The sequence below is a fragment of the Manacus vitellinus genome, unplaced genomic scaffold (genome assembly GCF_001715985.3).
Source record: "Manacus vitellinus isolate BGI_N305 unplaced genomic scaffold, ASM171598v3 scaffold_44_pilon, whole genome shotgun sequence".
In the NCBI taxonomy this organism is placed as follows: Eukaryota; Metazoa; Chordata; class Aves; order Passeriformes; family Pipridae; genus Manacus; species Manacus vitellinus.
Genome location: NW_021940565.1, coordinates 2,160,265 through 2,181,328, shown reverse-complemented (window position 1 = coordinate 2,181,328; position 21,064 = coordinate 2,160,265). Strand labels below are relative to the sequence as shown.

The 21,064-nt window shown below is 48.6% G+C and overlaps 2 long non-coding RNA genes across 4 annotated transcripts; both read right to left on the bottom strand.

The window, feature by feature from the left end:
• Positions 1–3,825: 3,825 nt before the first annotated feature.
• On the bottom strand, positions 3,826–14,357 carry LOC108640817. Of its 2 annotated transcripts, XR_001921516.1 has the most exons (4): positions 14,142–14,357; positions 8,436–8,582; positions 7,125–7,434; positions 3,826–4,366 (listed from the first exon to the last, which is right to left on the bottom strand). It is a non-coding gene; the product is annotated as an uncharacterized LOC108640817 (long non-coding RNA). The 2 variants fall into 2 exon arrangements; XR_001921515.1 differs by lacking the exon at positions 14,142–14,357 and having other exon boundaries at positions 8,436–8,809.
• A 930-nt stretch (positions 14,358–15,287) lies between these two features.
• LOC108640804 lies at positions 15,288–18,619 on the bottom strand. 2 transcript variants are annotated; one of them, XR_001921494.1, is made up of 3 exons: positions 18,550–18,619; positions 15,691–15,814; positions 15,288–15,357 (listed from the first exon to the last, which is right to left on the bottom strand). It is a non-coding gene; the product is annotated as an uncharacterized LOC108640804 (long non-coding RNA). The 2 variants fall into 2 exon arrangements; XR_001921493.1 differs by having other exon boundaries at positions 18,569–18,616.
• Positions 18,620–21,064: the final 2,445 nt, after the last annotated feature.

Genomic DNA, 21,064 nt, shown 5'->3' with positions numbered 1-21,064 from the left:
TGCCACCTCTATTTAATGAACCAAAAAGTCAAGATGTCCAAGGGATGGGGACAGAAGACATTTGCCAGAGGGCTGGAAAAAAGATGGGGGTGCTGTGGTCCTGCAGTGGGGAAGACAAAAGGACATATAACACTCAAAAAGCTACCAGCAACTCTAACATGCTGCTTTTCCCCCAGTCTCATGCTGGGGAAGGCCCTCAAACGATGTAAATTAATAAATCTCATTTGAAGAAGTACTGATTTAACTCACAGTAAAGACCTGGCTTTCTAATTTTTACAAGTCCTGAGTGGGACTCCAGATTTCAAGGTCCAGGCTTGAAAGACCTTACTTGGCTCACATTGCCCTGGCCTCAAATAAAAGAGCTGAAACTCCTCCTGTGTTCCAGGCTTTCAGCCCCTTCTCCCAGATAATTGTTCTTTCCCCAGTTGGATAGTCTAGTTCTGGAGCAATACAAGAATTAGACCAGAGAGAAAGACAGTGGCAGAGCCCAAGGAGGAGTGGGGAAGAGAAAAGTCATCCCAGGTCCCTACTGTCCCCATGGAACAGGCAGTGTTTGGCCTCCAGTAGCCAGATGGGGATGTAGTGGGAGGAGAGAAGCGGGAGCAGTGTGCTGGGAGATGCATGCTGCCATAAGCAGAGGGGAAAGAGAGGAGAGGCAAAAGAAGCCACAGGCAAGAGGAGGTTTTTATAGTCATCAGCCCCCCTCCCAGCTGACATGTCTGACCTGTGACCATCCCAGGGGTGGGCAGCAGATGCAAAAGCAGCAAAGGGCCATATGCTCACCCAGAGATATTCTGTACCTTCTTCTCAGAGCTCTGTCCCAAACATGCAGGGCAGCGTTTGGCACGTCAAACCACCCCTAGGCCAGGCTTCTTACTGCCTCAGCTCTGTCCACATCAGCCAGTAGGTCTGCTGATTCTCAGTTAACCCTATCTCTCAGCCCTGCTCCATCTCCCTTCCCAGCCTGCTCAGTGCTGGGGGCTGGGTATGCAAACCATCCCACCAAGACATGCTCTCCACATCCAACCCTTTCTATTTCCACTTCTTCCTCCCATTCAGCTGAGACAGAGCCAGGCTAAGAGGGGTCAGACTCACCCCATGAACACCAAGGCTCGGTGTAAACCAACAGAGCAGTTCCCAGGGCTTGGGCTGGAGAGTTTGGAAATACCAGGCATGTCTCCTGACACCTCAGCAGCCTGCCAGTCTTGTGACCTGAAATCAAGGCTGTCAGGGACTGCTCAGAGCTAATAGCAGTGGTTATTTGCATTCGAGCTAAGGGGCTGGCTCAGAAGCTTTAGGCAGTCACTGTTCCAGATAACAAAAAAGGGCAGTCCTTGCACATACACTCTGGACACATCTGGGCAGCCTCTACTCCTGGGCACTACCATGTGGCTGAAGTCTAAGGCACGAGTCTGGAAGAAGAACAAAGGCAGAGCTCCATGAGAAAGAGCAACATCCATTCTTTTAATAACAGCACCTCCAATTTGCTGGTAAAAGAGCTTCGCCTGGTCTGGAGTACAGGTCAGACCACAGCAGGGTGCTCCCTGCTTTACTCCTTGACCAGACAAATGTCACTTCCCAAAGCATGTTCATCCTTCTCCAAACCAATGCTTGGCAGGTGGACTGCATGTGGACTGGAGGCCACAGTGCTGCCGTCAGCCCTGGAGAAACAGCCAAGAAGAAAACAGCCCCTGGGAGACTTCACCATCACAGCCTGCTCTGGAAGAAGACAGCATCTACCAGGTCTTCACTGCAGGTAGGACAGGGACCTTCACTGCACAGAAACCCAAGTGACCACCAGCATCATGAGAATGGCATTGCACTAGATTTACTCTGTGGAGCTGGGGTCAGACTCTAACCCTGGTTTTTACACAGCTTTTTTAACATCTCCCCTCACCACCACTTAACTCCAAACCCAAGCACTGGAATAACCAAATACCATCAATTAAATTGCCTTGGAGGAAACAAAATGTGCATTTTTACAGTCCTAAGCCAGAGCCCTGTTCTCATACATGATCAAAAGGGTTTTTAAGATGCACGAAACACTTGCATCAAAGGCAAATATTATTGCTTCCTGATTTTTTTTCTTTGGAACCCAAAGCAGATGAGAGAGAATTCATAATATGGAATAAAGGGTGCCCCTTAAAACAAGAAATCAATGTATCTAGTCCTCAGCTGATGTAGGACTGGATGGATTCTTCATATGGGTAGAAGAATGGTCCTGGCTTGGTGCTGGAATTGCAGTAGGAAAAAACTGTAGTGGGAGACAAGAATCATTTCATGATGGACTAAAGAAAAAAAAAATTCAAATTTCTGAATCTTCCTATTAGATGAATGATTCTGCAGAAGCATCTCTTCCCACGTGCTCAAACACCCTTCCCCTGGCTAAAGGAGAGTGACGGTGTTTGTTGCATACACAAATCCCTCACATGCTCTTCCCATCCCGTTTCAGGCAGTGCTTCCCAGGCTGTATCAAGTGCAAACTGGAATCACCTGAAGAGTGTCGCTTTAAAAGCCACGGAAGTGCAGAGAGCAGCACCAGCAGCAGTCAATAGCAATTTCCACCACCGGGTCGATACCATCTGATGGCTGTGTAGCTGTAAAGATTGTTTCACACACATATCAGGAGGTGGGCAGGGGCAGGAAAAGTGGAATTGGTTTTAATGATTGCAGGATTCAAAGTACTCCTGGCTCCCTCTCCCTCTTCTTCTTTCATAAGAAATACACGCACAAAGAGTCAGAAATCAAATTTCCAGCCCTGTCAGTTCCTATCACACCAGCTCCCCAGCTTGGACTCCTTCCCAGTTTGCCAGGGAAGCTTCTTCTAATCCATTGAGGAGAGCATTACCGGGAGACAGAGCTGCAGCCTGTGTCCAAACTTCCCTGCAGTCTCAGGTCATTAGCTCCACCGGTTTGGACACGGAGCTACAGCACAAGTGCAGCGCTCAGGTTCAAACCCAAAGGGTTTCCAGATGAGGGTAATTTGCAATATTTTACCTCCCCAGACAAGATCAGCATCTCATTTTGCTAGATGCTGGGTAGGCAGGGAATAGTAGGCAGCACAAACAACTAAACACAACAAAGAGAGAGGGTACCCGCTTTGCAGAGAAAAATGTGTGAATGGCTCTAGTCTAAAAATAATAGCCCATTGTGTTTCTGCTGCCTCATAAAGTGCTTTTCAGCCACTGACTCCAGGGGCAACACATGAACGATCCTGTCTTGGTCAATGTTAAGAGCATTGCTGTGGGAGGAAGGAGGTTGGTTCTATGGCCTGGGGTTTCCAGGGCTGGCCCCGCGGTCCCAGCTCTGCTTTTTGGCTCCCGTAAACGTGCTCAAATACCAGCCACTGCTTCTGTTTCCCTTGCACTGTCTGTCTGTCTCCTGCCTGAGGCACGAACTCTTTCTTACAGGGTTTCACTAGCTGGAGCTCTGATCTCTGCTAGGAAAATCTCTTAAATGCTTCTGCAGTAAATGAAAGCCAAGACTGCATTTGCTTTTTAGAAAATAATGAACACTGGTTTGAGTCTTTGTTTTCTAATTCGTTATATCACTGACCTCTAAACACAAACTTCTCTCTCACCATCACATAAATAAGCAAGATAATTTTCCAAGGAACTGAGTCACCACCAGTGTTTCCTCTGACCCTTAGTGCCTGGGTAGCAAGGCAGGAGCAGAGTTGGGCATCTTCGAGCATCTCCCTCTGAAAACTGGGGCAAAGCATCCTCACCAGGGTTCATCAGAGTGTGCCAGATGGAACAACCCACTTCCTCTGCTCCTCGAATCATTTCATAAAACACAAGGCACAGCTGTCTTAACATGCCCATCATGGAATATTTTATTGACATCTTAATTTAGGCCTCATATGATAACCGAGAAGCAAACACAATAAACACAGGCATATGCTACTGACTTTCCTTCACCTTGTAGGACGCCACAAGAACCTGTAGATGTGTAACACATGGACACACCCATTCTTCCTTCTTTTTCTCCCAGCCCTTAAGACATCAGCCCCTCTTTGCTGCAGCTTTTTATTTTACTTTTAAATAAATACTCAAGCATTTTGGGGCCTGACCACCAGATTGATTCTTTTATGGAAAGGATAACACACATGCACAAAATCCCCAGGGGTTAGAAGAACGCTCCCAAACTCCCAGTCTCCAGAGTCCTTTTAGAAGCAGAAATGACAGGTAACAGTACCCAAATCTTGAAGCCTGGAAATGGTGAGTGAGGCAAAGCTTCACTGCAAGGGCAGGACTTGCAATTAGTAGGACTTGCTGAAGTTCTGAATCAACAGAAAACCACCTGGGGTTCAGTCACCAAAGCTACTACTGGCTCTGAATATCCAGCTTCACAAATAGGTTTTTTCCTGGGAAGAAATATAAAGAGAGGAATGAAGGAAGGGGAAACACATGATTTCAATATTTTTAAACAAGGCATCTTGCTGTTTCATTTTGAAATGCTTCTAATTTATACCAGCAGTGCCAGGAGATATGGGGAGGGTGACAGACACAGGGCAAGATGAAAAAATCTGAAGTCTTGGGATTACTGAAGCACGTTAGCTCAGCTGAGAGAGGTTGACACAACGCAGTGGACCTCTGACCCTTGAAGGAAGCTGGAAAATAAACTCCATCTCCCTCCACGTGCATGACACTGATGGTGAGGCCACTTGTGCCCTTCAGCCTGCCCAGCAATGCAGAAAAACCTGCAGACGATGAACACTTGAAATTCAGAGATGTCGAGGTCATACGGGCCACCCACATTAACTAAACCTCCTCTGGTGCTGGGCAGGGAGAAGAGCTGTAGGAATTTCAGGTCAGTGTCTGCCTTGCCTGTAGAACCACACACAGTGGAAGAAGACACCCCCTGAGGCCCACAGTGTCTCCTTGGCAAGTTCTCAGCTTTGCTAATTATTCACCAAGCCAGCACCCACCACCCCTTCTGCTCACAATAAACCAAAACATCACAGAAGTCCTGATGCATTAAAAAAAAAAAAATAAACCAGCAAATTATTTTTGTTTCTCTTTTGAGTAATTGTTTTCAGGTTTCTGCAAAATAAAAGAGTGGAAGGTCCCTGTAATGGCTCAAGTCCAGAGGCTGGGACTTTAAATAAAATCCCACGCACTGGGAGATGCTCAAGGCAGTGGCGAGCACAGCTTCTGCTCTGCCTGTGCTCAACCCTGCAAAAGACTGAAAGGGCTCTGTCTGCTCAGCAGTCAAAGAAAATCTTCGTCGTGACTTGATCCCAGATACCCACAGAGTGAAAATAGCTGAGATTGGCATGTTCATTAGGCTTACAGGTAAAAGGCACAGTAAGCAGCAAAACCCAAAATAAATAGTGGGAGTTGACAACACTGAGAGAACCTTGCATGAGAAATAAAAGACAATTTTGAGCAGGGAGGGTAGTTAATCACCAGGCCTGGTTACCAAGGGAAATGGCAAATTCAACATCAGTCAGAGGTTGTGCATGCAGACTGGACATCTTCCAAAAAGCGACACTCTGATTCAGGATCAAGTTTTTGTGTTCAAGAGCATCTCTCAGAAGATAATAACACCCTCACAGCCTCCATGGGTGTTGCTGGCCTGAGCTGCCAGGCAAGTGGGCAGGGGTCATAATGCTGCAGAACTCCCAGCCCAGCCTCTCCCCCCAGCCTGGCTCCCCCAGTTTCAAGGAAGCTGGCTCAGGGGGCCCAGCCAAGAGCTGAAACCCTGCTCTGACTGTGGCCCTTCTCGAAACACCCTGCCTGAGCTGGGCTGAGTCCCAGCCTCTGTCACGCTCAGCTCCAGCGTGGTGCTCCTGGACACCGTGGAAAGCTGTGCTGGAGACCCTGCACCAGAGCACTGGCTGCCCAACACAGCAAGGAAGCAGAATAATCATCTCTTTTTCTTTACTCCTTTTTTGTCACTGCGTCTGCTCCTTCCTTCCTTTAGCTGCCATGCAAAATTCAGCCCAAAATACACGCTCTGGCTTCCATTTACCCCTTCAGGCAGTTTCCTTGATGCCCAAGGTGCTGATTTGAACTGGCCTCTCTCTTAATGCCACCTTACCACCAGCTTGGCTCCCCATCCCTCCTTGGAAGCAAACACAAAAATCCAAGGGCAAGGCAAAGTGGCCTTGGCATCCCTGATGTGCTCCTGCACACCTTGATCTCCCAACCATCACATGGGCAAAAAGCAAAATGGATCAGTCTCTGACTTCCAATTTTGACAGAAGACATGGAGAGCAAAATGCCAGCTAGTACATCACGGCACCTCAGTCCCTGCACGGAGGTGACTCCCCACATTCCGAAGGGCAGAGCTGTGCTCTCTCCCCTCCTTCTGCACCAATCAATATGGCCAATTTAAACAGGTTTCCAAAGAAAGCAAGTGCCTGCAGCTCATGCTGCTTCCCTGACCCTTGTAAATCCAGTCTCTTGAGTGAATGGCTTGTTTGGAGAGAGCCCTCCGTTTGTTTGTCTGGGCTCTAGTGATAATAGCTCTAATTTATCTCTGAGCTGGGCAGGCATGTCTAATGTGTTTGAGTATTTAGAAGCATTACGGAGGTTTCATTTGGTCAATTGTTTCTTGAAATCCTTTCCCACACACAGAACAGCCATGCAAAGGTAGAACTGTTCCACAGTGGGCAACCACAGGAGCTGCAGCCTGAGCTGCCAGTCTGGGAAGGGCACCCACTCTGGGGCAGCTGGATTCATGGAAGAGAAGGCACAGTGACCCCAAAGCCCTTAGCACCCAATCTCGGAAATTAAAGACCAAGCAGATGACCTTTGAAAGGAACAATGACAAGACAGTCTGGAACGTGGCACCACATCTCCTCCTGCTTAGACCTTCCCGCCCTATTGGTTTTATCCTCCATGTAAGCACACTCCATCTCAGCCCAGACTGGACAGGGTCATCTTGGCATCTGCACTGGAAAATAAGCGCAGTTGGCCAACACATTGTTCCTAATCTTAAATTAACCCTTCCTGCACTCTGAAGTCCATTCCAGCTGTAACCCGACACCTGCTGAAGACCCTTTAAGCTGGGTCCCAGCAGAAGGGAGTTAACCTGAGTCAGTGCTGGGGAACAGAGAGATGTGAGATGAGGTCACAGGTAGAGCATTCGGTCCAGCTACTGGAGTTAAGACTTACAGATCGAGACTCCTCGGCTTAACACGCTCCTGCACATCACCTGCGCCGTGCCAGCAGGCCTGCGCGTGCTCCGGCCCGTGACAAATGCGAGGTCACGTGCTTCGGCTTAAATCACTTTCGTGGAGGTTTCAGCAATTCTCTTCATGCCATTTCAGCTAATTTTAGCTGCGAGCCGAGAGGCCGTTACTGAGGTTCAGCTGACTGGTGGCAATTTATCAGGTCACCCTGTTGGGGTAGAGGGAGCCCGATCCAACTCGGCTCCGCGCTCTCCACTCTCCCTTTCCGGACACAGGAGCGCAGAGAACCAAACCTGTAACCCCGGAGCAATTTAACAAAGCATTAGCATGAGCAATCCCCCATCACTCCCCATGCCTCTCCTCCCCACCAGTCCATGCACCAGGATGCAACCAGTGCCCGGGTGGAGCGTGTTGGGCATCGCGCAGCCGGGAGGAAATGACGCTGCAGCTCCCCGGCTGCGACCGTGGGGCTAATTTATAGAGGCTGAATGTAATTACTTACCCTGGCACATGGCCAGGACACCAAGGTTAACACCCTTGCTCTCCAAAGAGTGCCAGGGGAATGTTACAGGGATGCTGCCAAGTCATTTTATACGCCTTGACTTCAGGTGTTGCAAACAGCAAGATTTAGCAAGGGCCAGTCGGGAGGAGAAGGGTTGTCATGGAATTTTTTTTAAAAGCAACATAGAAGAAGGGGGTTTCTTTCTGCTTGACTGTCTGGGTTCGTTAACTTAAGCTTTACTGTGCTGCACCAGGGACCCAAGTACAACAGCCCTGCAAAAAAGCAAGGACTTGCAGATGCCCTCTTTGGTTGCTTTGGAAAGTTTTGAGCCACTCTTGGCTTTGCTAGAGAAATCTTGCAAGGCCTTGAAATATATCGCTTCATCTCTGTCCCTGAGCTCCCTGTCCCTGCGATGGCCTTGGCAGCGTCTGAGCTGTCAAATCCTGGAGCAGGGGCTGGCAAAGACACCACGTCTGTGCCGTGCTGGCCAGAGCAAGTGCTTGGCTCCACAGACTCCTATGGTTCTGGCAAAAGTTTCCCATGGCTCTAATTTTTATTTTTTTTTACATGGGTTTAAAGCCAACTGAAATAGCCCTTGTTAAAAATAAAAGCCACCAAATTTAGCCTTCCTTCCCTCTTCCCCCACCACCTCCCATTTCCTGGAGTATTTGCAACAGGCAGCTGGTTGGGAGGTTTTTTTCCCCCAGGGATTTTGTCTGTTATTTATAAAGCTTTGATGAAAACATGCAAAAGAAAGAGAAAGAAAAAAAAATAAATCAGCTTCCAGGTGACCTCTTTCCTTCTGCAGCAGCTCTGCTCCCCGCAGCAACGAGGCATCGCGGCAGCCACGGCTTCAGGGACCACATCCAGCATCCTTTGGGGTCAGTGCAATCCTGCCCTCTGCCTTCCCTGAAGGTTATCTCCAACCCCCTCTCTGTCCTTGAGGGATATAGCAACGAGAGATATAATTCCCTTCATTTAAGTTTTACTAGTTTAGCAAAAAAGTTTCACAACCCCCCACCTCTTAACAAGTGCCACATTACTGGCAAGTGTCCCTGGAACTTACTGGTTTGGAGTACTTATCATAGAAACATAGAATGGTTTGGGCTGGAAGGCACTTTAAAGAACACCTTATTCCAGTCTCTCTTGCCATGGGGAGGGACACCTTCCACCAGACCAATTTGCTCCAAGCCCCATCCAACCCCTTGAACACTTCCAGGGATGGGGCAGCCACAGCTTCTCTGGGCAACCTGTGCCAGGGTCTCACCACCCTCACAGGGAAGAATTTCTTCCTAAAATCTAATCTAACCCTGGCCTCTGTCAGTCTGAAGCCATTCTCCTTTGTCCTATCACTCCATGCCCTTATCCAAAATCCTTCTCCAGCTCTCTTGTAGCCCATTTAGGTACTGGAAGGTACTCTAATGTCTCCCTGAAGCCTTCTCTACTCCAAGATGAACAACCCCAACTCTCTCAGCCTGTGAAAATGTCTCTGGCCATTTTCTCAGACAGAAACTCAGACAGAAAAGGGCAGGGCAGGACACCAGTCCCTTTACCCTCTGCAGGTCACTTTTCCAGGAGGAGGGCAAGGACAAGCACGGCAAGAAGAGCAGCCACAAGGCAGCAACCCCCACTGAAGGGCTGTGACCTCTGCGTGCTCTGCTCAGCCTGATGTGGGCCCGGGGACACTGTCCATCCCAGGAGCATCAAGCCATGCTCCCAACTCCTGTGGCTGCAGTGATGCCTATCCATGTATTTATCTATACGTCCATGTCTGTATGTACTACAGCATGCACACGATGCTTATTGAGATAAATAATATTTTGAGAACAAACATTTCATTTTAAAAGTCGCTGTCTCTGACAACAAGTTAATTGTCTATCATATCATCTCTCAAACCCAAACATTTTGAAAGCTAGGAAATAACTAATTAAGATCATCATAAATCTTGCTCTGTCTCACAAGCCCATTTTCCGAGGAAATAGGAAGAAATACATATTTCATCACAATGCAACATCTGTAACTCTGACCTATAAGATATTAATGACTAGTTCACGTGGCTTCTCTGTCTAAACACTTTCTTGCAAAGGTTGCTATAAGGAGGCACAGGATAATTATTTGGTAACACTGTCCTGGCAATCTGTTTTCCAACAAATCCATAGACAGAGATAGTTCGGAGGGAAAAACAAAAGACCACATTAGGATCTTCTTGTCTAACACAAACCACGTGACTTCCTTGGATCCATTTTGCTTCAAACCAGGACAAATCTTAGAGAGGAACATAATTCACTGCTTCCAGTTAAAGCTTTGCTCCCTCTTCCTCCTTCAGACAACTGCTCCCAATAGGCTCCTTACACCCAGGTCTCTACCCATATCTGAGGCTTTCCTCAAATGCCTGTTTGGCCACAGCTTTGAAGAACAGCTGGCCATTTCTAGAAGACAACTTCAGATTAATCCTGGATAGATAAATCACTAGAGAAGATGCACAAAGCTAGGCCAGAACTACAACACTGTTAATGTACTCAGTGTGACTGAAGAGCTTGAGGATTTGAACATGGAGGAAATTTTAATTATTTGGGTTTTTTTTTAGTTAGAGTTTGAAATGCAGGTGGGACAACCATTCAGGCAAGGCTTTGAGCCAGGAACCACGTTTTATAGGAAAAGTGTGTTCACAATTAGCGTCAGGACTACAAAGGGAAAAAGATGACATGGGGGAGAGATCAGCAAAGGAAGACACATCTGGAAACTAAGAAATACAGGAACAAAATGAAATTTGGCAGGACTCAGGTGGAGCTAGACCTCAAAGGGGAGACAGAAACACAGGGAAAAGTGTTTTCCTCATAAAAAGAGAGCAAGAGACAAAGTACAACTGCTCCACACTCATAGTGGAGGTCTCTGTTAGGGTAGTTTGGACACGGCCCCAAGAATAAATCAATACTCAGTGCCTGGTGAGGGCAACAGCAAGAGCAAAATGAGAGCAAAATGTAGAAATGGCAATGATCCTCACCCATGTGATGGCCCGGGGCCGAGGGAGGCAGGTATTCCTCATAGTCCATCACTTGGAGAGCCAGCATCAAAGTCACCCTCTGTGACTGCAGGGTGGGAAATGTAGCACCTCTGCAAAGCCAGTGGGTCAAGGGTCTGCAAAGCCTCAAGACAGGTTTGAAGCTGGGATCATTTGGGACTTGGAGCTCACTACATGGAAAATGAGCCAAAAGCACAACACTGGCTCCTGCAAATTTGTGTCTCAAAGGGCAAATCCCCAAACCTGCTTCCTGGATAAAACAAAAGGATCAGCTGGGGAAGACTTCAGCAAATGGTGCCCCATGGGACACATCCTGTTGGAGTGCAAGGATGGGGAGCATGGGACGAGGGAGGACGGGGAGCATGGGAAGCAGAGAGGCTTAAGCTGAAAGACTGCAGAAGTGCTCTGCAAGACCATGTGTTTGCTTTGGGCACAAAGAGCTGACTCCAGCCAAACAACTGCCCAAAACCAATCCACTTCCCCATCCATGAGCCAGGGCCATGGCAGGAGCAGAAACTCCTGCCCTCGGGGCAGAGTAGGCTTTGATGCAGTGCAGAGTGGGAATTCAAACATAATGCTACATATAGAGTGGCTCCTCCACTGATGAAGCCCTGATTTTGTGAAGGGCATGTGAATTTAAGCTAAAGGAAAAAAAGGCCCTCTTTGTACTGGAATGAAAATGTCTAGACAGAGCCTTCCTGCTGTAACTGGACCTACATATACTGATCATGATACACCTGATAAAACTTTCCAGGTAGACAAGGTCTAAGAAAGACTTTGGCAGAAGTTTCATCAGGAGCCATTTCAAAAAGTCTTTAATCTCGAGAATTACTTATGCTATGTAATGAAGTCTGCATTATGGCTGTTCATTACATGAACCCTGAGCACTAGAAAGCAAGAGGATTTTCTCTGGCATTCCAACAGGAATCCACGGCATAGACAAGGCTGGCCCTCAGCGTGAGGTCATATCTCCCTCTAGCTGCTGGTCCCGGGGACTCCACAGCCTTTGACCACCCAACTCCTGCACAAGCTCCCCTGTGACCTCTCCCCCAAGCTGGTGCTCCCAGTGCTGCAGGTTCTGGGGTCACTTCTTGCTGGCTGAAGTGCTCCTCCAAGGAGTGCATAACAGCTCATCTTTTGGAGAGGAGGTACTCCAAAAGGGAGCGAGAGAGGCCAAGAGTAAAAGCATGAGGTTGATGGCTCCTTCAAAATAAGCCAGTGCAGGTTAGTCAATGTGGCGTGAAAAGAGCCCAGGACCCTCTGCAGAGAAGACATCCTACACTGAGATACTCATGGCTTATCACAGAACCATAGAATCATTTGGCTCAGAAGAGATCTTACAGATCATCTTGTTCCAGTCCCCCTGCAGTGGGCAGGGACACCTTCCACTAGACCGAGGGACTCAGAGCCCCATCCACCCTGGCCTTGAACACTTGCAGGGATGGAACACCCACAGCTTCTCTGGGCAGCCTGTGCCAGTGTCTCACCACCCTCACAGTCAAGAATTTTCTCCTAATATCTAACTTAACCCTGCCCTCTGTCAGTTTAAAGCTATTCCCCCTTGTCCTATCACTACAGGCCCTTGTCAAAGTCCCTCTCCAGCTCTCTTGTAGGCCTCTTTCAGGTATTGAAAGCCGGTGGTAGTGACTCCTTCTGGCAGGTGCCAACCAGGAATCCAGATGATCAACAACAACAACAACAACACACCAAAAAAAAAAACTCCAAGAAAAAACTTTCCTTAACTGCAACTTATTTTGTTCAGATACATCTGGACATGTAAGTTTTCTAGAAGCACCAACAGGCTTTGAGGAGCAAGAGACAGAGAGCAGCAGGAAAAAATCAACACTTCAACGACTAGAAAGGGTCCAGCTGAAACACTCTCAACTCATGAAGCTCTAAAATAATGCTCCTCAGGCACAGCAGGAACTTTATCAGCTCTTCACAGTCCAAACACAATTTCCAGCTCCAATCACTTTTCTAAGCCAAACCCACAGGAGAAGTAAAATGGGACTTTTATCAGGCAGCTGAGCACACCCTGAGGCTCCTTATCCTCTAGTCAGGCGAGCTATTGGCACAGGAGCTGGCTGTCATGCTATTTCCAGCACTGGTTGTAGCAGAGAAGTGTTATGGGGCAAACAGCACTTCAAGCCAGGCTAGGGCTGGGGAACACCTCAGACCTCTGCTAAATTCACCTTGCTTCTCCCAGGATCTCAAAGCAAAGCATGTCTGTATGGCAAGGCAATGGCTACAGCTCTGCTCTTCCCCTTAACCGAATCCTGGCTCTCCAGATCCCCTCTGCAACACCTGTAGAGATTCAAAAGAGCCTTCTCACATCACCTGAAGGTCCCTTTACATTGCCCATGGACTATAGAGGGGCTCCAGGCTGGAGCCAACAGTGGAGCATTTCTGTGACAGACCCTGGCAAGACTGGTGTGTTGGAACAGCCACACACACACACACACAGAAACACACAGTGTCCACCTTGCAAAGTTTCCCCTGGATTTTTGTTACCATGTCATCTATTAATTACCTAATTACATCTCCTAATTATGGGATTCCTCCAGTATTTATACTCATTACATAAATGGCGGCAATTACACTAATTAGGTTAATGATACAGGATAACAGTCTACAAATTGCTTTAAAGGGACACTCTCAAGGCACACAGGCCAAGGATGCTCCCTGGCAGGTCAGCTGGTGGGTGGCATGCAGACATGCTCCTTCACCCTGCGGGGATGCTGCTGCGCCTGCTGCTGCCTCCTCAACTGGCCTCTACCTGAGCACTGGGGCTGCCACTGCGGGGCCTCACTCTGCCTCGACAGAGAGTGGCTGCAAATAGAGCTACCAGGGAGCTAAGGAATCCTAGAATCATAGAGCAGTTTGAGTTGGAAGGGGTCTTAAAGCTCATCTCTTTCCAACCCCACGCCACAGGCAGGGACACCTTCCACTAGATGAGGTTGCTCTGAACCCTGTCCAACCTGGCCTTGGACACTTCCAGGAATGGGGCAGCCACAGCTTCTATGGGCAACCTGTGCCAGTGCCTCACCACCCTCACAGTTAAGAATTACTTCCTAATAACCAATGCTCTATTGCTTCCACTGAAAACTGTGGTCCACTGCTTAAGCATTACTTTCCCTAAGCTGGAAAGCTGAAGTAAGGGTTGCAAATATTTCTTCTCTGGTTGTATGGAGACCCGGGAGGAGGAAGGCAGAGCACCCGCGCCCTTCCAGGCTCCCCTGCACCACTTCTGAGTGCACCGCAAGTCCTTGAGCCCTGCTTAGCTGGATGCGACCCAGTTTCTTGCTTATAGGCATTTCCAAAATGGGAGGTTTGAAGAGAGGGAATCCAGCTCCTGTGCTCCAGAGAGAGATCCCCTGGAGCTCCAGTGGCACTCTGCAAAGACAAGCATGTCCTCGGGGTGAAAGGCGAGCCATGGGAGGCTGGAAGGAATCTATTTTGCTGAGCGCCCTACTTACCCAGATTTGCTGGAGCCTGAGCGGCGCATGACAAGGTGCTTGCCCCCATATCTCACCCAAAAGAATCCTAAAGCAGCAGCCAAGCTCCATTACTCTCCGGAGCGGCCTGGAGCACCGGGAGAAAACTTTCTCGCTTGGATTCAAATGCAGGCACTTCTCCGGTGGAACACGGGAGCCTTTTGCAGCACTTTGGAGCGTGATGAATGGCCCTTTGTCCTGCAGCCACTACAGAAAGAGAGCGTAATTACCCAAACTGGAATGCGGCCAGGACGCAATTTTACGCGGAATGAATTCCTCCCCCCCCCCCTTAAAGTGTTTGCAAATCCCCCTTTAAAGATAAAATCCCAGAATAAAATCCAGCACTTGCTTCAGAATTGGCCCAATTCCATTATAAGTCAAGTGAACAACTCCATTTTGCACCTTTAAGGCCACGGAGCTCTCTATGTTGTGCAAGAGATTTCATTATTGGCAAGGTTGAGGAATGCTGATTTCTGCTACTGAAGTGCTGTCTTAGCCCTAAACTATATCCCTGTGTCAGCTGCCCAAAGACATGTGTAACCAGGTCCATTTTCTGAAAGATATACAGCTGCATGCAGGTTTATAGCCTGTTCCAGCAGGACATGGCTGGCACTTCCAGTGGAGCAGGCTGACCAGTCTCCACTCTAACAGGCGGGGTCTATGGCTCCAGCGGGAGTCTTGCAGGAGCGTATATCGATTGTAAATAACGTCTCAATATCCTATAGTAGGTCATAAATCAAAAAGGGGTTGAAATATCTTTTCTCCAAGGGACTTTTTTTTTTTAAAGGAGTCTATTTCTTGTTTAGTAGTTTTCTTTGTAGAGTTACTGCGTCGACCTTTTACCCCAAGTGCCAGGTTTGAATTGAGGCTGGTGATCCCTGCTTGACCTTCCCCAGGGATGTGCTGCAGCTCTGCAATGAGTCCAGGCCCCAGGTATCCCATGGGAGAATAGTCACATCTCCCACCTGGGCCAAACCCCTCTCCCAGGTGGTGCCCTTTGCCTTGCTGAGCAAGTCAAACCCCACAGCGGCCACATCTCCCCTGGTCACAGTCGATGGCTTCGGGAAGAGTCTCCCATCAAACAGCATTAGAGACACTTACCATGGAGATGGACATCTTGTAGTGGCTGCAGGACACTGAGATTCTCCCTGCTGGGTATGGACCAACACCATCTTCAAGTTCTGTGCAGCATATTTGACTGATATCAACCCAGAAAAGAAAAACAAGTTTAGAGCAATGAAGACAGCAGCTTTTCCCCTCTACCACATGCCATAAGGGATCCCACTGAAAGCCTAACCATCATCCCAAAACTCTCCTCTCCTTGGGAATAAAACCCAACCCCACATGTGCCTCCAAACCACATGTGCTGGCACAACAATGAAGCAAAAGGAACAACCTGAGAGTTTTGTCCTGCTGGATGTGCCACTGGCACAGCCCTCGGCCCAGGGCTCGAACCCACGTGTTGTTATCAACACAGGACATGGGACAGATGCAGCTTCCAACCCACTGTGCACAGCCCTGTGTCTCTCACCTCCTCAGTGGTCCTGACTTGCAGAGCCATTTGAAATGGCTCAGGGCAGAGATACCTTTTTTTGGTCACATTTCTGTAGGGCTCTGTCACAGGGGCTACCAGTTCCTCAAATTGCTGCAATATGCTGGAAAAAAAAAATAAAGAAAAATCCTTCTTTGGGCAGCTTTTAGGGGTATGGAGCAGAGGGAACTGAATATCTGACAGAAGGACAGAAAAAAACCTAATAGTTTGGTGTCCAGAAAGTCCTCTACAGTGATTCAAGTGGAGCTTCCCTGTTGCATGACCCTACATGGTACTTGGAGACACCTACAGTCCCTCTCTCAGCATCCCTTGTGTGCCACCAGCATCCTGCAGGAGAGGGGACAGGCCACCCTGATGGCCACAAGCAGCAGGACACAGTCCTACTGCTCCCTCTCCAGCACTGCCTTGGTAGGACCAGGGCAATACTGATTTCTCCAAGTCCAAGAAGTATTTGAGCTTGCCTGGCAATAAAATCAAGCCCAGAGAAAGGTGCAACGGGATCTCCTGGGACTGAAACAAGAGCTACGATCTTTAAAGAAGCCAAGAGGGAATAAAAGGGAAGGAAGGGTGGGAGGGGAAGAGCATTTACCTGCACAAAAGCAAGAACATTGACAATAACCCAGCTCAGCTCCAGTTTGCATGGGAGACTTTGGAGAAGGGGGTGGGAGGTAAGATGGGAAATTACCAGGAGCTTAAGAAAATATATATGTAAAAATTAAAAAAATAAAATAAAACTGTATAAGCATTGACTAATAATTTCCGGGCTCTGCGCAGATGTCATTAATGACCCTTTTTATTCATGCAGGAGTTCCCAAAGAGGAGCATAATGTTCCATTAGTAATAATTGAGAAAGTCTCCTGTCGGGATTATGTCAAAACCTAGAGATGCTGCTGCTGCCAAAACATTTTGGTGACAAACGTGTGAAGCGTTTGACAGAAGGTGCCACAGCAGGTTGAGGCGGCTTCAGGAGGGGAATCCTAGGAGAAAAGAGGTGGGAGACAGCAGCAGGGTGGGAGCTGAGCACCAGCTCACTGGGAACATGACTCAAAGCCCACCTACTGCAACAGCTTTGGGGTCATGATGATGACCGTCTCTGGGACCAGCTTTGGGCTCAGAGATGCTGCTGAGGACTGCTCAAAATTTGGGCTGACCCATCTCCTCTCCCCTCCCCGCTCCCCCTGCCCCTCCCCCAGGCTTTTGCAACACATCTGCCATGGCTCAGTGCCACTGGACCCTTTCATCCAGGGATGGCTGTGTCCTCTCCCACTGGGGACAGGCAAGAATGTTGCAACACCCTGAATGTTTCTTGCTGCTTCTCACAGCCCATGGGCCAGCAAGTGGGGACCACTGCAGCCATAGGCACAAAAGGCAAACCCAGCTGTGAGCAGCTAACCCAGTTTTTCCCAGTTGAAGAGGATGGAGAAAATTTTGTGTGACGCAAGCAGATTCCTCCCTTACTTTTCAACCCACAGCAAATCTGAGCAATGCCTTTTGAACTATGAAACACCAGCAAAATTTAGACAAATAGGAAAATAAATTTCATTTACCAAACCTTTCCAATTTATAACTGGCATATCTCTTTTTTCACCCAGCAGATGCAGAGCCCTGTGTGACCACAGCTGGTGTCTGAGCACCAGCATTACACTTCTTCTGCACAGGCACCACTAAAAAACACAGGGAAAGTGAGAGGTTTTCCAGGTTCAGTACTTTTCTGAGAAAGGTTAATTAATGCCTTGCAAGAGCCAAAACAACACATTCCTTCCTCTGTCCTCATCCCCCCTCACCAAGCCCCTCCTGGGACTGGAGCCCTCAGCATTACCTACCCTACATGCTGCTCTTCCAAGCCAGAAACCATCTCCACACAGCTCAGCACCACAACATCCTCAGGCCTGACAGACACAAGTTACAGGGCTTGGGCAGGGGGCCAAGCTCGGGAGAAGAGCATCAGGGAGATATGGGAAGGGGTCCACAGGCATCAGCAGGGACTGGGGATAAGCCAGGCAGATGGGCAACACAGGGAGAGCTGGAAAAGCCATCCTGGCTCCCCATTCCCACACAGGAAAGCTTTAGCCCCCTTGAGCACAGCTCCTCCTGCCATGGGGAAGCACCCATAGCTCAAGCACCATGAGCCACACATTCCCCCCTTGCTGCACAAAACCAGGCAGATCACATTGCCCAATCTGCCCCCACTGCCAGGGGGGTGGAAAAAGGGAATTAAATGCAAGCACTGTCCTGGCTGCAGCCAGGGAAGCCCAAGCCAGAGCACCTCAAAGTCACCATTATACAGAGCCATGGGCAGAAAAAAAGTTTGTCACCACTGTATTATTTGCTCTTTTAGAGCAGAGAGATATTTGGAGCCAAGACATCGGTTCAGGCAGCATGTAAAGCAATGAAATTCAGATTTGGATCCAGAGCTGGAGTCTAGAAGCCATCTCAGTTTGCACGAGCTGGTTCAGGCGTGTTTCTAGTCCCCAGACCACAGCAGAAGGGCCTCTCCTCCCTGGGGCAGGAGTAGAGCAGCTGGTACTCTTCAGCCCAGTTAACAGCCGAGGTCTGGCCACCACAGCCAAGGGCTGCTCCAGATTTGTTTTCTAGTGGTTTGTTCATTGAGAGGCTGCCAAAGTGTTAGCAAAGAGAAATGCACACTGGCCAGATCCACCCCAGCCCAGCCCTGCCTTGCACCAGAGCAAATCTGCTGCAAGCTGGAGCGAAGGCCCTGCCGAAGGAGAGCGCGTGCTCGGCGCTCCGCTCTAACCACCTCCCCGAAGCACAGGGTACCTCCCAAACGGCTCCAATTAGGGCAACCCCCTCAGAGACGAGCCCGTGGGACCCACGTACCCACCACACAGAGTCCTACCCACAGGTCTGGTGCAGCTGGAAGAGCCGTGTCCTCTCCCCCGACACCTGTGGGAACGCTGCAGCTCCCGGCCCCACCGCGGTGGCCGGACGGAGTCGGAGGCAGCAGTGCCACTGAAAAGAGCATGAAGGCTGATTGCTGTAATTGAGCCTACCAGGGGAATTTCGGTCTGTGGGAACGCACAGTACATCCCAGCCTGCAGGAGCGGGGGTGGAGAATACCCGAGCTGTTCCTTTCGAGGACTAATGATGATGGGTTTTTGCTAGGACTCAAGCTGGCATGGATGAGAGCTCCCGCAGAGCGCAGAGTCAGCCAAATTAAGCGCTGGTCGTCCCTTGGAGAAATCCAGTCTAGAAGAGTTAGTCACAGGATGCTGCCAGCCTGGGTGCAGGCTATGCAGAGGAGGAGGCAGCAGGCAAGGAACCGTGTATCCTTGCTGGATTCCTACTCAGGGTTCAGCTCACCCTGGTCTTACAGCCAGGGTTATTTAGGTGGCAAGAGGCCAAGCACAAACAGTAAGGTGATTCAGATGTGGGCAAGATGATGCTCAGGTCTCTCTCCTGTCACTTGGAGCCACAGGGCAGGTCAGTGGAAGGGGGAAAATACATAGCCCTACATATGCACCTTTATGTGTTCTTAGGTAGAGAACCTGCACCACAATAGATGCCCTTTTTACCATTTGGCCCCTTTTTTGGGTTCTGCCAGGCTTATAAATTTACTTCCCTGTGCACATGTATAAACTTACTCCAACATATGGTCAGATATGTGCTAGACATTTCCGAACTATCCTGTAAAGGATTTAAATCCTGACAAAATGTGAAGTGCAGGTCTCATCTCAGAAGTCTGTGGTCTGGAAGGTGAGTATGGCAGCTGCACTGCTTTCCTGCCTAGCCTGGAAAATAATTGCTAAAGGATTTAACATGACTGTAAATAAGTTTGCACTGAACTGATTCTTTGTAGCCAAATCCAGAGAGAAGAAACACAAGGAACACATTGCTGGTACTTGTGGTTAATTGCTGCCTTTTCTTTTGGGTCTACTTGGTTTGAAATATTAAATGCAGAAAAAACCATCTATTTTTCCTCCATAGCCTGTCAGTAGTGGAAGTGAAATATGGGGTTTTTCTCTCTTTTTTTTTTTTTTTTATAAACAAGGAATATAAACTGTTTTATAGTAACTAGATAAAATTACACAGTATTTTACTCAGTGGGGAAAAATATGGATCTCTGTGTGGCGGTATTTCTCCTATCTTTCTCACTGGCTGTACGTTAACATGACGACTCCACATAACTCAGCCTTGCAGAGTTGTCAGGGACATCTCTGAACTCAGACACCCTCAGGTCTGTCCCATCATTGCCTCCAGCGGGGCTGTCCCCAGAGCAGGTGACATGGATTTTTAAAAGAGTTCTGGGGTTCCATGTCCCTCCCTCAACACCCCAAGAACCTGGGGAATAGTCCAGGAGTGATAGTCACAGGCTGAAGCCTGTATTTCACATCCTGCAGTGGCCCACAACCAGCCTTTACCCTGCAGAAGAGCTCTGGTCCAGCCCAAGCTGTCACATCATCACTTGGAGAGGGATAGCAACAATAGATCAGGAAAATACACCAGCTTTTTCCTTCAGAACCAGCAAACCTATGAACAGAAACTTTCTTTTCTCTACAAGATCAAACCTTCTGCCCCCAACACCAACTGTTTTGCTCCAGCACGCCGAGCCTCAGCTCCACACTGCGAAATGCTCTGGCAGACCTCCTGCCCTTGGCAAACTCCAAATCTTCCACAGAAGCAGGGAATTTTTGATTTCACAGTGTTTCTCCCTTTGACCCTGAACTTACTCTAATGACTAGCCAATATTATAGAATCAAAATATCTCCATAGCATTTTATGTGCATTCTCATGGTGACTCTGAAATTTTGGCTTTTCATCACAGTGCTCTGCAGAAGCATTTTCCAGATCTTTACAGAGGGTTAAAATTCACTATTTTCCAAATAGAAAAATCCTGTGCATTCCATATGAGTCTGTTAAATTTTGACTGAACAGTCAACAGCTGGTTTAGGTCAACCAAACTGAACATCTGGAGCCACCACAAATTTTTTCCAGAGCCATTTGCAAACAACGGAGACCCACTAGTGTCCTTACCTTTGGGCTCTGTCCTGCCACCTCCACAGCTTGGTGAGAGCTGTGGTGAAGGCAGAGGTGCCAGTTCCTCTCCATGACTGCGGTGGGAAGGAAGAATGAGCTCACTGTCAGCGCCTTCAGCCCTTCAGCTGTAAATCCTAAGTGCAGAGCAGAAAATCACAGAATGGTTTGGGTTGGAAGGGACCTTAAAGATCATGAAGTTCCAACCCCCCTGCCATGGACAGGGACACAGGGACACAGGGACATGATGTACAAATGGCTTTGGCTTTCCCCACCCATCACTGAACCCCCACCACCTTTAAGAGCAGAAATACAGAAGCACATTCCTAATCAAATAAGCTGGGTTTTCATCACGAGATGC